The sequence below is a fragment of the Heterodontus francisci genome, unplaced genomic scaffold, assembly GCF_036365525.1.
Source record: "Heterodontus francisci isolate sHetFra1 unplaced genomic scaffold, sHetFra1.hap1 HAP1_SCAFFOLD_78_2, whole genome shotgun sequence".
NCBI lineage: Eukaryota > Metazoa > Chordata > Chondrichthyes > Heterodontiformes > Heterodontidae > Heterodontus > Heterodontus francisci.
The window spans coordinates 289,747-305,371 of NW_027142277.1; positions in this window are offsets into that span (position 1 = coordinate 289,747).

Sequence of the window (15,625 nt, forward strand, 5' to 3'; positions counted from 1 at the left end):
ATTCATCCACTGAGTCTGTCATACAGAGAATGTGTGCGGTCTGCACATCACCTGAGTCTGTGATACAGAGACAGGGGGCGGTCTACTCATCCCCCGAGTATGTGATAAAGAGACAGGAGGCGGTCTACTCATTCCCTGAGTCTGTGATACAGAGGCAGGGGGCGGTCTACTCATCCCCCGATTGTGTGATACAGAGAAAGGGGGGGTCTACTCATCCCCTGAGTCTGAGATACAGAGACAAGGGGCCGTTTACTCATACCCTGGGTCTGTGATACAGAGGAAGGGGACGGTCTACTCATCCCCTGAGTCTGTGATAAAGAGACAGGGGGCAGTCTACTCATCCCCTGAGTCTGTGATACAGAGACAGGGGGCTGTCTACTCATCCCATGGATCTGTGATACAGAGACAGGGTGCGGTCTACTCATCCCGAGTTTGTTATACAGAGACAGGGGGCGGTCTACTCATCCACTGAGTCTGTCATGCAGAGAATGTGTGCGGTCTGCACATCACCTGAGTCTGTGATACAGAGACAGGGGGCAGTCTACTCATCCCCTGAGTCTGAGATACAGAGACAAGGGGCAGTTTACTCATACACTGGGTCTGTGATACAGAGGAAGGGGACGGTCTACTCATCCCCTGAGTCTGTGATAAAGAGACAGGGGGCGGTCTACTCATCCCCTGAGTCTGTCATACAGAGACAGGGGGCGGTCTACTCATCCCCTGAGTCTGTCATACAGAGAATGTGTGCGGTCTACACATCACCTGAGTCTGTGATACAGAGACAGGGGGCGGTCTACTCATCCCCCGAGTATGTGATAAAGAGACAGGAGGCGGTCTACTCATTCCCTGAGTCTGTGATACAGAGACAGGGGGCGGTCTACTCATCCCCCGAGTATGTGATAAAGAGACAGGAGGCGGTCTACTCATCCCCTGAGTCTGAGATACAGAGACAAGGGGCAGTTTACTCATACCCTGGGTCTGTGATACAGAGGAAGGGGACGGTCTACTCATCCCCTGAGTCTGTGATAAAGAGACAGGGAGCGGTCTACTCATCCCCTGAGTCTGTGATAAAGAGACAGGGGGCGGTCTACTCATCCCCTGAGTCTGTGATACAGAGACAGGGGGCTGTCTACTCATCCCATGGATCTGTGATACAGAGACAGGGGGCGGTCTACTCATCCCCTGAGTCTGTGATACAAAGACAGGGGACGGTCTACTCATCCCCTGAGTCTATGATACAGAGACAGGAGGCGGTCTACTCATCCCCTGAGTCTGTGATACAGAGACAGGGGGCCGTCTGCTCATCCACTGAGTGTGTGATACAAAGACAGGGGACGGTCTACTCATCCCCTGAGTTTGTGATACAGAGACAGGGGGTGGTCTACTCATCCCCTAAATTTGTGATACAGAGACATGGGGCAGTCTGCTCATCCACTGAGTGTGTGATACAAAGACAGGGGACGGTCCACTCATCCCCTGAGTTTGTGATAATGAGACAAGGGGCAGTCTACTCATCCCCTCATTCTGTGATACAGAGATAGGGGGCGGTCTACGCATTCCCTGAGTCTGTGATACAGAGACAGGGGGCGGTCTACTTATCCCCTCAGTTTGTGATACAGAGACAGGGGACGGTCTACTCATCGCCTGAGTTTGTGATAGAGAGAAAGGGGGCGGTCTACTCATCCCCTGAGTCTGTGACACAGGGACAGGGGGCGGTCTACTCATCCCCTGAGTTTGTGAAACAGAGACAGGGGATGGTCTACTCATCCCCTGAGTCTGTGTCACAGAGACAGGGGGCAGTCTACTTATCCCCTCAGTTTGTGATAGAGAGACAGGGGGCGGTCTACTCATCCCCTGAGTCTGTGACACAGAGACAGGGGGCGCTCTACTCAACCCCTAAATTTGTGATACAGAGCCAGGGGGCAGTCTACTCATCCCCTCAGTCTGTGATACAGAGTCTAGGGGTGGTCCAACCATCCCCCGAGTGTGCGATACAGAGACAGGGGGCGGTCTATTCAGCCCCTGAGTATTTGATATCGAAACAGGGGGCGGTCTACTCATTCCCTGAGTCTGTGATACAGAGACAAGGGGCAGTCTACTCATCCCCTGAGTCTGAGATACAGAGACAAGGGGCAGTTTACTCATCCGCTGTGTCTGTGATACAGAGGAAGGGTGCGGTCTACTCATTCCCGAAAGTTGTGATACAGAGACAGGGGGCAGTCTACTCAGCCCCAAAGACCATGAAATACAGACAGGGGGCCGTCTACTCATCCCGTGAGTCTGTGATACAGAGACAGGGGGCGGTCTACTCATCCCCTGAGTCTGTGATACAGAGACAGGGGGCGGTCTACTCATTACCTAAAGTTGTGATACAGAGACAGGGGGCCGTCTACTCATTCCCGAAAGTTGTGATACAGAGACAGGGGGCAGTCTACTCAGCCCCAAAGACCCTGAAATACAGACAGGGGGCCGTCTACTCATTCCCTAAAGTTGTGATACAGAGACAGGGGACAGTCTACTCAGCCCCAAAGACCCTGAAATACAGACAGGGGACCGTCCACTCATTCCCTAAAGTTGTGATACAGAGACAGGGGGCCGTCTACTCATTCCCTAAAGTTGTGATACAGAGAAACGGGGCGGTCTACTCATCCCCTGAATCAATGAGACAGAAACAGGGGGAGGTGTACTCATCCCCTGAGTCTGTGATACAGGGTCAGGGGGCGGTCTACTCATCCCCTGAGTCTGTGATACAGAGACAGGGGGCGGTCTACTCATCCCCCGAGTCTGTTATACAGAGACAGGGGGCGGTCTACTCATCCGCTGAATCAATGATACAGAAACAGGGGGCGGTGTACTCATCCCCTGAGTCTGTGATACAGAGAAAGGGGGCTGTCTAATCATCCCCTGAGTCTGTGATACAGAGACAGGAGGCGGTCTACTCATCCCCTGAGTCTGTGATACAAAGACAGGGGACGGTCTACTCATCCCCTGAGTCTATGATACAGAGACAGGAGGCGGTCTACTCATCCCCTGAGTCTGTGATACAGAGACAGGGGGCCGTCTGCTCATCCACTGAGTGTGTGATACAAAGACAGGGGACGGTCTACTCATCCCCTGAGTTTGTGATACAGAGACAGGGGGCGGTCTACTCATCCCCTGAGTCTGTCATACAGAGACAGGGGGCGGTCTACTCATCCCCTGAGTCTGTCATACAGAGAATGTGTGCGGTCTACACATCACCTGAGTCTGTGATACAGAGACAGGGGGCGGTCTACTCATCCCCTGAGTCTTTGATACAGAGACAGGGGCCCGTCTTCTCATCCACTGAGTCTGTGATACAGAGACTGGGGGCGGTCTACTCATCCCCTGAGTCTTTGATACAGAGACAGGGGCCCGTCTTCTCATCCACTGAGTCTGTGATAAAGAGACAGGGGGCAGTCTACTCATCCCCTGAGTCTGTGATACAGAGGAAGGGGACGGTCTACTCATCCCCTGAGTCTGTGATAAAGAGACAGGGGGCAGTCTACTCATCCCCTGAGTCTGTGATACAGAGACAGGGGGCTGTCTACTCATCCCATGGATCTGTGATACAGAGACAGGGTGCGGTCTACTCATCCCGAGTTTGTTATACAGAGACAGGGGGCGGTCTACTCATCCACTGAGTCTGTCATGCAGAGAATGTGTGCGGTCTGCACATCACCTGAGTCTGTGATACAGAGACAGGGGGCAGTCTACTCATCCCCTGAGTCTGAGATACAGAGACAAGGGGCAGTTTACTCATACACTGGGTCTGTGATACAGAGGAAGGGGACGGTCTACTCATCCCCTGAGTCTGTGATAAAGAGACAGGGGGCGGTCTTCTCATCCACTGAGTCTGTGATACAGAGACTGGGGGCGGTCTACTCATCCCCTGAGTCTGTCATACAGAGAATGTGTGCGGTCTACACATCACCTGAGTCTGTGATACAGAGACAGGCGGCGGTCTACTCATCCACTGACTCTGTGATCCAGAGACAGGGGGCGGTCTATTCATCCACTGAGTCTGTCATACAGAGAATGTGTGCGGTCTGCACATCACCTGAGTCTGTGATACAGAGACAGGGGGCGGTCTACTCATCCCCCGAGTATGTGATAAAGAGACAGGAGGCGGTCTACTCATTCCCTGAGTCTGTGATACAGAGGCAGGGGGCAGTCTACTCATCCCCCGATTGTGTGATACAGAGAAAGGGGGGGTCTACTCATCCCCTGAGTCTGAGATACAGAGACAAGGGGCCGTTTACTCATACCCTGGGTCTGTGATACAGAGGAAGGGGACGGTCTACTCATCCCCTGAGTCTGTGATAAAGAGACAGGGGGCAGTCTACTCATCCCCTGAGTCTGTGATACAGAGACAGGGGGCTGTCTACTCATCCCATGGATCTGTGATACAGAGACAGGGTGCGGTCTACTCATCCCGAGTTTGTTATACAGAGACAGGGGGCGGTCTACTCATCCACTGAGTCTGTCATGCAGAGAATGTGTGCGGTCTGCACATCACCTGAGTCTGTGATACAGAGACAGGGGGCAGTCTACTCATCCCCTGAGTCTGAGATACAGAGACAAGGGGCAGTTTACTCATACACTGGGTCTGTGATACAGAGGAAGGGGACGGTCTACTCATCCCCTGAGTCTGTGATAAAGAGACAGGGGGCGGTCTACTCATCCCCTGAGTCTGTCATACAGAGACAGGGGGCGGTCTACTCATCCCCTGAGTCTGTCATACAGAGAATGTGTGCGGTCTACACATCACCTGAGTCTGTGATACAGAGACAGGGGGCGGTCTACTCATCCCCCGAGTATGTGATAAAGAGACAGGAGGCGGTCTACTCATTCCCTGAGTCTGTGATACAGAGACAGGGGGCGGTCTACTCATCCCCCGAGTATGTGATAAAGAGACAGGAGGCGGTCTACTCATCCCCTGAGTCTGAGATACAGAGACAAGGGGCAGTTTACTCATACCCTGGGTCTGTGATACAGAGGAAGGGGACGGTCTACTCATCCCCTGAGTCTGTGATAAAGAGACAGGGAGCGGTCTACTCATCCCCTGAGTCTGTGATAAAGAGACAGGGGGCGGTCTACTCATCCCCTGAGTCTGTGATACAGAGACAGGGGGCTGTCTACTCATCCCATGGATCTGTGATACAGAGACAGGGGGCGGTCTACTCATCCCCTGAGTCTGTGATACAAAGACAGGGGACGGTCTACTCATCCCCTGAGTCTATGATACAGAGACAGGAGGCGGTCTACTCATCCCCTGAGTCTGTGATACAGAGACAGGGGGCCGTCTGCTCATCCACTGAGTGTGTGATACAAAGACAGGGGACGGTCTACTCATCCCCTGAGTTTGTGATACAGAGACAGGGGGTGGTCTACTCATCCCCTAAATTTGTGATACAGAGACATGGGGCAGTCTGCTCATCCACTGAGTGTGTGATACAAAGACAGGGGACGGTCCACTCATCCCCTGAGTTTGTGATAATGAGACAAGGGGCAGTCTACTCATCCCCTCATTCTGTGATACAGAGATAGGGGGCGGTCTACGCATTCCCTGAGTCTGTGATACAGAGACAGGGGGCGGTCTACTTATCCCCTCAGTTTGTGATACAGAGACAGGGGACGGTCTACTCATCGCCTGAGTTTGTGATAGAGAGAAAGGGGGCGGTCTACTCATCCCCTGAGTCTGTGACACAGGGACAGGGGGCGGTCTACTCATCCCCTGAGTTTGTGAAACAGAGACAGGGGATGGTCTACTCATCCCCTGAGTCTGTGTCACAGAGACAGGGGGCAGTCTACTTATCCCCTCAGTTTGTGATAGAGAGACAGGGGGCGGTCTACTCATCCCCTGAGTCTGTGACACAGAGACAGGGGGCGCTCTACTCAACCCCTGAGTCTGTGAGACAGGGACAGGGGGCGGTCTACTCATCCCCTGAGTCTGTGATACAGAGACAGGGGGCGGTCTACTCATCCCCTGAGTATGTGACATAGAGAAAGGGGGCGGTCTACTCATTCCATGAATCAATAATACAGAAACAGGGGGCGGTCTACTCATTCCCTGAGTCTGTGATACAGAGACAAGGGGCAGTTTACTCATCGCCTGAGTCTGTGACACATAGGCAGGGGGCGGTCTACTCATCCCCTGAGTCTGTGATACAGAGACAGGGGGCGGTCTACTCATCCCCTGAGTCTGTGATACAAAGACAGGGGACGGTCTACTCATCCCCTGAGTCTATGATACAGAGACAGGAGGCGGTCTACTCATCCCCTGAGTCTGTGATACAGAGACAGGGGGCCGTCTGCTCATCCACTGAGTGTGTGATACAAAGACAGGGGACGGTCTACTCATCCCCTGAGTTTGTGATACAGAGACAGGGGGTGGTCTACTCATCCCCTAAATATGTGATACAGAGAAATGGGGCAGTCTGCTCATCCACTGAGTGTGTGATACAAAGACAGGGGACGGTCCACTCATCCCCTGAGTTTGTGATAATGAGACAAGGGGCAGTCTACTCATCCCCTCATTCTGTGATATAGAGACAGGGGGCGGTCTACGCATTCCCTGAGTCTGTGATACAGAGACAGGGGGCGGTCTACTTATCCCCTCAGTTTGTGATACAGAGACAGGGGACGGTCTACTCATCGCCTGAGTTTGTGATAGAGAGACAGGGGGCGGTCTACTCATCCCCTGAGTCTGTGACACAGGGACAGGGGGCGGTCTACTCATCCCCTGAGTTTGTGAAACAGAGACAGGGGATGGTCTACTCATCCCCTGAGTCTGTGTCACAGAGACAGGGGGCAGTCTTCTTATCCCCTCAGTTTGTGATAGAGAGACAGGGGGCGGTCTACTCATCCCCTGAGTCTGTGACACAGAGACAGGGGGCGCTCTACTCAACCCCTGAGTCTGTGAGACAGGGACAGGGGGCGGTCTACTCATCCCCTGAGTCTGTGATACAGAGACAGGGGGCGGTCTACTCATCCCCTGAGTATGTGACATAGAGAAAGGGGGCGGTCTACTCATTCCATGAATCAATAATACAGAAACAGGGGGCGCTCTACTCATCCCCTGAGTCTGTGATACAAAGACAGGGGGCGGTCTACTCATCCCCCGTGTCTGTGATACAAAGACAGGGGGCGGTCTACTCATCCCCTGGGTCAGTGATACAGAGGAAGTGGGCGGTCTACCCATCCCGAGTTTGTTATCCAGAGACAGGGGGCGGTCTACTCAACCCCTGAGTCTGTGATACAGGGACAGGAGGCGGTCTACTCATCCCCTGAGTCTGTCATACAGAGAAAGTGTGCGGTCTACTCATCCCCTGAGTCTGTGATACAGAGACAGGGGGGGGTCTACTCATCCCCTGAGTCTGTGATACAGAGACAGGGGGCGGTCTACTCATCCCCTGAGTCTTTGATACTGAGACAGGGGCCCGTCTTCTCATCCACTGAGTCTGTGATACAGAGACTGGGGGCGGTCTACTCATCCCCTGAGTCTTTGATACAGAGACAGGGGCCCGTCTTCTCATCCACTGAGTCTGTGATACAGAGACTGGGGGCGGTCTACTCATCCACTGAGTCTGTGATAAAGAGACAGGGGGCCGTCTACTCATTCCCTGAGTCTGTGATACAGAGAAAGGGGGCAGTCTACTCATCCCCTGAGTCTGAGATACAGAGACAAGGGGCAGTTTACTCATCCACTGAGTCTGTGATGCAGAGAAAGGGGGCGGTCTACTCATCCACTGAAGCTGTGATACAGAGACAGGGGGCGGTCTACTCATTCTCTGAGTCTGTGATACAGAAACAGGGGGGGGACTACTCATCCCCTGAGTCTGTGATACAGAGACAGGGGGCGGTTTACTCATCCCCTGAATATGTGATGCAGAAACAGGGGGTGGACAACTCATCCACTGACTTTGTGATCCAGAGACAGGGGGCGGTCTGCTCATCCACTGACTCTGTGATCCAGAGACAGGGGGCGGTCTAATCATCCCCAGAGTATGTGATAAAGAGACAGGGGGCGGTCTACTCATCCCCCGATTGTGTGATACAGAGAAAGGGGGCGGTCTACTCATCCTCTGAGACTGAGATACAGAGACAAGGGGCAGTTTACTCATACCCTGGGTCTGTGATACAGAGGAAGGGGACGGTCTACTCATCCCCTGAGTCTGTGTTAAAGAGACAGGGGGCGGTCTACTCATCCCCTGAGTCTGTGATACAGAGACAGGGGGCTGTCTACTCATCCCAAGGATCTGTGATACAGAGACAGGGGGCGGTCTACTCATCCCGAGTTTGTTATACAGAGACAGGGGGCGGTCTACTCATCCACTGACTCTGTGATCCAGAGACAGGGGGCGGTCTACTCATCCACTGAGACTGTCATACAGAGAATGTGTGCGGTCTACACATCACCTGAGTCTGTGATACAGAGACAGGGGGCGGTCTACTCATCCCCCGAGTATGTGATAAAGAGACAGGGGGCAGTCTACTCATCCCCTGAGTCTGTGATACAGAGGAAGCGGACGGTCTACTCATCCCCTGAGTCTGTGATAAAGAGACAGGGGGCAGTCTACTCATCCCCTGAGTCTGTGATACAGAGGCAGGGGGCGGTCTACTCATCCCCCGATTGTGTGATACAGAGAAAGGGGGGGTCTACTCATCCCCTGAGTCTGAGATACAGAGACAAGGGACAGTTTACTCATACCCTGGGTCTGTGATACAGAGGAAGGGGACGGTCTACTCATCCCCTGAGTCTGTGATAAAGAGACAGGGGGCAGTCTACTCATCCCCTGAGTCTGTGATACAGAAACAGGGGGCTGTCTACTCATCCCATGGATCTGTGATACAGAGACAGGGGTCGGTCTACTCATCCCGAGTTTGTTATACAGAGACAGGGGGCGGTCTACTCATCCAATGAGTCTGTCATGCAGAGAATGTGTGGGGTCTGCACATCACCTGAGTCTGTGATACAGAGACAGGGGGCAGTCTACTCATCCCCTGAGTCTGAGATACAGAGACAAGGGGCAGTTTACTCATACACTGGGTCTGTGATACAGAGGAAGGGGACGGTCTACTCATCCCCTGAGTCTGTGATAAAGAGACAGGGGGCGGTCTACTCATCCCCTGAGTCTGTCATACAGAGACAGGGGGCGGTCTACTCATCCCCTGAGTCTGTCATACAGAGAATGTGTGCGGTCTACACATCACCTGAGTCTGTGATACAGAGACAGGGGGCGGTCTACTCATCCCCCGAGTATGTGATAATGAGACAGGAGGCGGTCTACTCATTCTCTGAGTCTGTGATACAGAGGCAGGGGGCGGTCTACTCATCCCCCGATTGTGTGATACAGAGAAAGGGGGCGGTCTACTCATCCTCTGAGTCTGAGATACAGTGACAAGGGGCAGTTTACTCATACCCTGGGTCTGTGATACAGAGGAAGGGGACGGTCTACTCATCCCCTGAGTCTGTGATAAAGAGACAGGGGGCGGTCTACTCATCCCCTGAGTCTGTGATACAGAGACAGGGGGCTGTCTACTCATCCCAAGGATCTGTGATACAGAGACAGGGGGCGGTCTACTCATCCCGAGTTTGTTATACAGAGACAGGGGGCGGTCTACTCATCCACTGAGTCTGTCATGCAGAGAATGTGTGCGGTCTACACATCACCTGAGTCTGTGATACAGAGACAGGGGGCGGTCTACTCATCCCCTGAGTCTGAGATACAGAGACAAGGGGCAGTTTACTCATACACTGGGTCTGTGATACAGAGGAAGGGGACGGTCTACTCATCCCCTGAGTCTGTCATACAGAGACAGGGGGCGGTCTACTCATCCCCTGAGTCTGTCATACAGAGAATGTGTGCGGTCTACACATCACCTGAGTCTGTGATACAGAGACAGGGGGCGGTCTACTCATCCCCCGAGTCAGTCATACAGAGAATGTGTGCGGTCTACTCATCCCCTGAGTCTTTGATACAGAGACAGGGGCCCGTCTTCTCATCCACTGAGTCTGTGATACAGAGACTGGGGGCGGTCTACTCATTCCCTGAGTCTTTGATACAGAGACAGGGGCCCGTCTTCTCATCCACTGAGTCTGTGATACAGAGACTGGGGGCGGTCTACTCATCCCCTGAGTCTGTCATACAGAGAATGTGTGCGGTCTACACATCACCTGAGTCTGTGATACAGAGACAGGCGGCGGTCTACTCATCCCCCGAGTATGTGATAAAGAGACAGGAGGCGGTCTACTCATTCCCTGAGTCTGTGATACAGAGGCAGGGGGCGGTCTACTCATGCCCCGATTGTGTGATACAGAGAAAGGGGGGGTCTACTCATCCCCTGAGTCTGAGATACAGAGACAGGGGCCCGTCTTCTCATCCACTGAGTCTGTGATACAGAGACAAGGGGCAGTTTACTCATACCCTGGGTCTGTGATACAGAGGAAGGGGACGGTCTACTCATCCCCTGAGTCTGTGATAAAGAGACAGGGGGCGGTCTACTCATCCCCCGAGTGTGTGATAAAAAGACAGGGGGCCGTCTACTCATCAGCTGAGTCTGTGATAAAGAGACAGGGGTCGTTCTACTCATTCCCTGAGTCAGTGATACAGAGACAGGGGGCGGTCTTCTCATCCACTGACTCTGAGATACAGAGACAGGGGGCGGTCTTCTCATCCACTGAGTCTCTGATATAGAGTCAGGGGGCTGTCTTCTCATCCACTGAGTGTGTGATAAAGAGAAAGTGTGCGGTCTACTCATCACCTGAGTCTGTGATATAGAGACAGGAGGCGGTCTACTCATCCCCTGAGTCTGTGATACAGAGAAAGGGGGCAGTCTACTCATCCCCCGAGTCTGAGATACAGAGACAAGGGGCAATTTACTCATCCCCTGGGTCTGTGATACAGAGGAAGGGGGCGGTCTACTCATCCCCTGAGTCTGTCATACAGAGACAGGGGGCGGTCTACCCATTCCCTGAGTCTGTGATACAGAGAAAGGGGGCAGTCCACTCATCCCCTGAGTCTGAGATACAGAGACAAGGGGCAGTTTACTCATACCCTGGGATGTGATACAGAGGAAGGGGACGGTCTACTCTTCCCCTGAGTCTGTGATACAGAGACAGCAGGCGGTCTACTCATCCACTGACTCTGTGATCCAGAGACAGGGGGCGGTCTGCTCATCCACTGTGTCTGTGATACAGAGACAGGGGGCGCTCTACTCATCCCCTGAGTCTGTGATACAGAGACAGGGGGCGGTCTACTCATCCCCTAAATTTGTGATACAGAGCCAGGGAGCGGTCTACTCATTCCCTAAATTTGTGATACAGAGACAGGGAGTGGTCTTCTCATCCACTGACTCTGAGATAAAGAGACAGGGGGCGGTCTCCTCATCCCCTGAGTATGTGATACAGAGACAGGGGGCGGTCTACTCATTCCCTGATTCTTTGATACAGAGACAGGGGCCCGTCTTCTCATCCACTGAGTCTGTGATACAGAGACTGGGGGCGGTCTACTCATCCCCTGAGTCTTTGATACAGAGACAGGGGCCCGTCTTCTCATCCACTGAGTCTGTGATACAGAGACTGGGGGCGGTCTACTCATTCCCTGAGTCTGTGATACAGAGAAAGGGGGCAGTCTACTCATCCCCTGAGTCTGAGATACAGAGACAAGGGGCAGTTTACTCATCCACTGAGTCTGTGATACAGAGACAGGGGGCGATCTTCTCATCCACTGAGTCTGTGATGCAGAGACAGGGGGCGGTCAACTCATTCACTGATCTGTGATACAGAGACAGGGGGCGGTCTACTGATCCCTTGAGTCTGTGATACAGAGACAGGAGGCGGTCTACTCATCCCCTAAATTTGTTCTACAGAGACAGGAAGCGGTCTACTCATCCCCTAAATTTGTGATACAGAGACAGGGGGTGGTCTACTCATCCACTGAAGCTGTGATACAGAGACAGGGGGCGGTCTACTCATCCACTGTGTCTGTGATACAGAGACAGGAGTCGGTCTACTCATCCCCTAAATTTGTTCTACAGAGACAGGAAGCGGTCTACTCATTCCCTAAATTTGTGATACAGAGACAGGGAGCGGTCTACTCATTCCCTAAATTTGTGATACAGAGACAGGGAGTGGTCTTCTCATCCACTGACTCTGAGATAAAGAGACAGGGGGCGGTCTCCTCATCCCCTGAGTATGTGATACAGAGACAGGGGGCGCTCTACTCATTCCCTGAGACTGTGATACAGAGACAGGAGGCGGTGTACTCATCCCCTGCGTCTTTGATACAGAGAAAGGGGCCCGTCTTCTCATCCACTGAGTCTGTGATACAGAGACTGGGTGCGGTCTACTCATCCCCTGAGTCTTTGATACAGAGACAGGGGCCCGTCTTCTCATCCACTGAGTCTGTGATACAGAGACTGGGGGCGGTCTACTCATTCCCTGAGTCTGTGAAACAGAGAAAGGGGGCAGTCTACTCATCCCCTGAGTCTGAGATACAGAGACAAGGGGCAGTTTACTCATCCACTGAGTCTGTGATACAGAGACAGGGGGCGGTCTACTCATCCCCTAAATTTGTGATACAGAGCCAGGGAGCGGTCTACTCATTCCCTAAATTTGTGATACAGAGACAGGGAGTGGTCTTCTCATCCACTGACTCTGAGATAAAGAGACAGGGGGCGGTCTCCTCATCCCCTGAGTATGTGATACAGAGACAGGGGGCGCTCTACTCATTCCCTGAGTCTGTGATACAGAGACAGGGGGCGCTCTACTCATTCCCTGATTCTTTGATACAGAGACAGGGGCCCGTCTTCTCATCCACTGAGTCTGTGATACAGAGACTGGGGGCGGTCTACTCATCCCCTGAGTCTTTGATACAGAGACAGGGGCCCGTCTTCTCATCCACTGAGTCTGTGATACAGAGACTGGGGGCGGTCTACTCATTCCCTGAGTCTGTGATACAGAGAAAGGGGGCAGTCTACTCATCCCCTGAGTCTGAGATACAGAGACAAGGGGCAGTTTACTCATCCACTGAGTCTGTGATACAGAGACAGGGGGCGATCTTCTCATCCACTGAGTCTGTGATGCAGAGACAGGGGGCGGTCAACTCATTCACTGATCTGTGATACAGAGACAGGGGGCGGTCTACTGATCCCTTGAGTCTGTGATACAGAGACAGGAGTCGGTCTACTCATCCCCTAAATTTGTTCTACAGAGACAGGAAGCGGTCTACTCATCCCCTAAATTTGTGATACAGAGACAGGGGGTGGTCTACTCATCCACTGAAGCTGTGATACAGAGACAGGGGGCGGTCTACTCATCCACTGTGTCTGTGATACAGAGACAGGAGTCGGTCTACTCATCCCCTAAATTTGTTCTACAGAGACAGGAAGCGGTCTACTCATTCCCTAAATTTGTGATACAGAGACAGGGAGCGGTCTACTCATTCCCTAAATTTGTGATACAGAGACAGGGAGTGGTCTTCTCATCCACTGACTCTGAGATAAAGAGACAGGGGGCGGTCTCCTCATCCCCTGAGTATGTGATACAGAGACAGGGGGCGCTCTACTCATCCCCTGCGTCTTTGATACAGAGAAAGGGGCCCGTCTTCTCATCCACTGAGTCTGTGATACAGAGACTGGGTGCGGTCTACTCATCCCCTGAGTCTTTGATACAGAGACAGGGGCCCGTCTTCTCATCCACTGAGTCTGTGATACAGAGACTGGGGGCGGTCTACTCATTCCCTGAGTCTGTGAAACAGAGAAAGGGGGCAGTCTACTCATCCCCTGAGTCTGAGATACAGAGACAAGGGGCAGTTTACTCATCCACTGAGTCTGTGATACAGAGACATGGGGCGATCTTCTCATCCACTGAGTCTGTGATGCAGAGACAGGGGGCGGTCAACTCATTCACTGATCTGTGATACAGAGACAGGGGGCGGTCTACTGATCCCTTGAGTCTGTGATACAGAGACAGGAGGCAGTCTACTCATCCACTGAGTCTGTGATACAGAAACAGGGGGCGGTCTACTCATCCCCTAAATTTGTTATACAGAGACAGGAAGCGGTCTACTCATCCCCTAAATTTGTGATACAAAGACAGGGGGTGGTCTACTCATCCACTGAAGCTGTGATACAGAGACAGGGGGCGGTCTACTCATCCACTGAGTCTGTGATACAGAGACAGGGGGCGGTCTACTCATTCACTGAGTCTGTGATACAGAAACAGGGGGCGGTCTCCTCATCCTCTGAGTATGTGATGCAGAAACAGGGGGCGGACTACTCATCCCCTGAGTCTGTGATACAGAGACAGGGGGTGGACTACTCATCCACTGACTCTGTGATCCAGAGACAGGGGGCGTCTACTCATTCCCTGAGTCTGTGATACAGAGGCGGGGGGCGGTCTACTCATCCCCCGATTGTGTGATACAGAGAAAGGGGGCGGTCTACTCATCCCCTGAGTCTGAGATACAGAGACAAGGGGCAGTTTACTCATCCCCTGGGTCTGTGATACAGAGACAGGGGGCGGTCTACTCATCCACTGAGTCTGTCATACAGAGAATGTGTGTGGTCTACACATCACCTGAGTCTGTGATACAGAGACAGGGGGTAGTCTGCTCATCCCCTGAGTCTGAGATACAGAGACAAGGGGCAGTTTACTCATACCCTGGGTCTGTGATACAGAGGAAGGGGACGGTCTACTCATCCCCTGAGTCTGTGATAAAGAGACAGGGGGCGGTATTGTCATCCCCTGATTCTGTGATACAGAGACAGGGGGGGGTTCTACTCATCCCCTGAGTCTGTGATGCAGAGACAGGGGGCGGTCTACTCATCCCCTGAATCTTTGATACAGAGACAGGGGCCCGTCTTCTCATCCACTGAGTCTGTGATACAGAGACAGGGGGCTGTCTACTCATCCCCTAAATTTGTGATACAGAGACAGGGAGCGGTCTACTCATCCCCTAAATTTGTGATACAGAGACAGGGAGTGGTCTTCTCTTCCACTGACTCTGAGATAAAGAGACAGGGGGCGGTCCCCTCATCCCCTGAGTATGTGATACAGAGACAGGGGGCGCTCTACTCATCCCCTGAGTCTTTGATACAGAGACAGGGGCCCGTCTTCTCATCCACTGAGTCTGTGATACAGAGACTGGGGGCCGTCTACTCATCCACAGAATCTGTGATAAAGAGACAGGGGGTGGTCTATTCATTCCCTGAGTCTTTGATACAGAGACAGGGGCCCGTCTTCTCATCCACTGAGTCTGTGATACAGAGACTGGGGGCGGTCTACGCATCCCCTGAGTCTTTGATACAGAGACAGGGGCCCGTCTTCTCATCCACTGAGTCTGTGATACAGAGACAGGGGGCGGACTACTCATTCCCTGAGTCTGTGATACAGAGAAAGGGGGCAGTTTACTCATCCACTGAATCTGTGATAAAGAGACAGGCGGCGGACTACTGATTCCCTGAGTCTGTGATACAGAGAAAGGGGGCAGTCTACTCATCCCCTGAGTCCGAGATACAGAGACAAGGGGCAGTTTACTCATCCACTGAGTCTGTGATGCAGAGACAGGAGGCGGTCTACTCATCCCTTGAGTCTGTGATA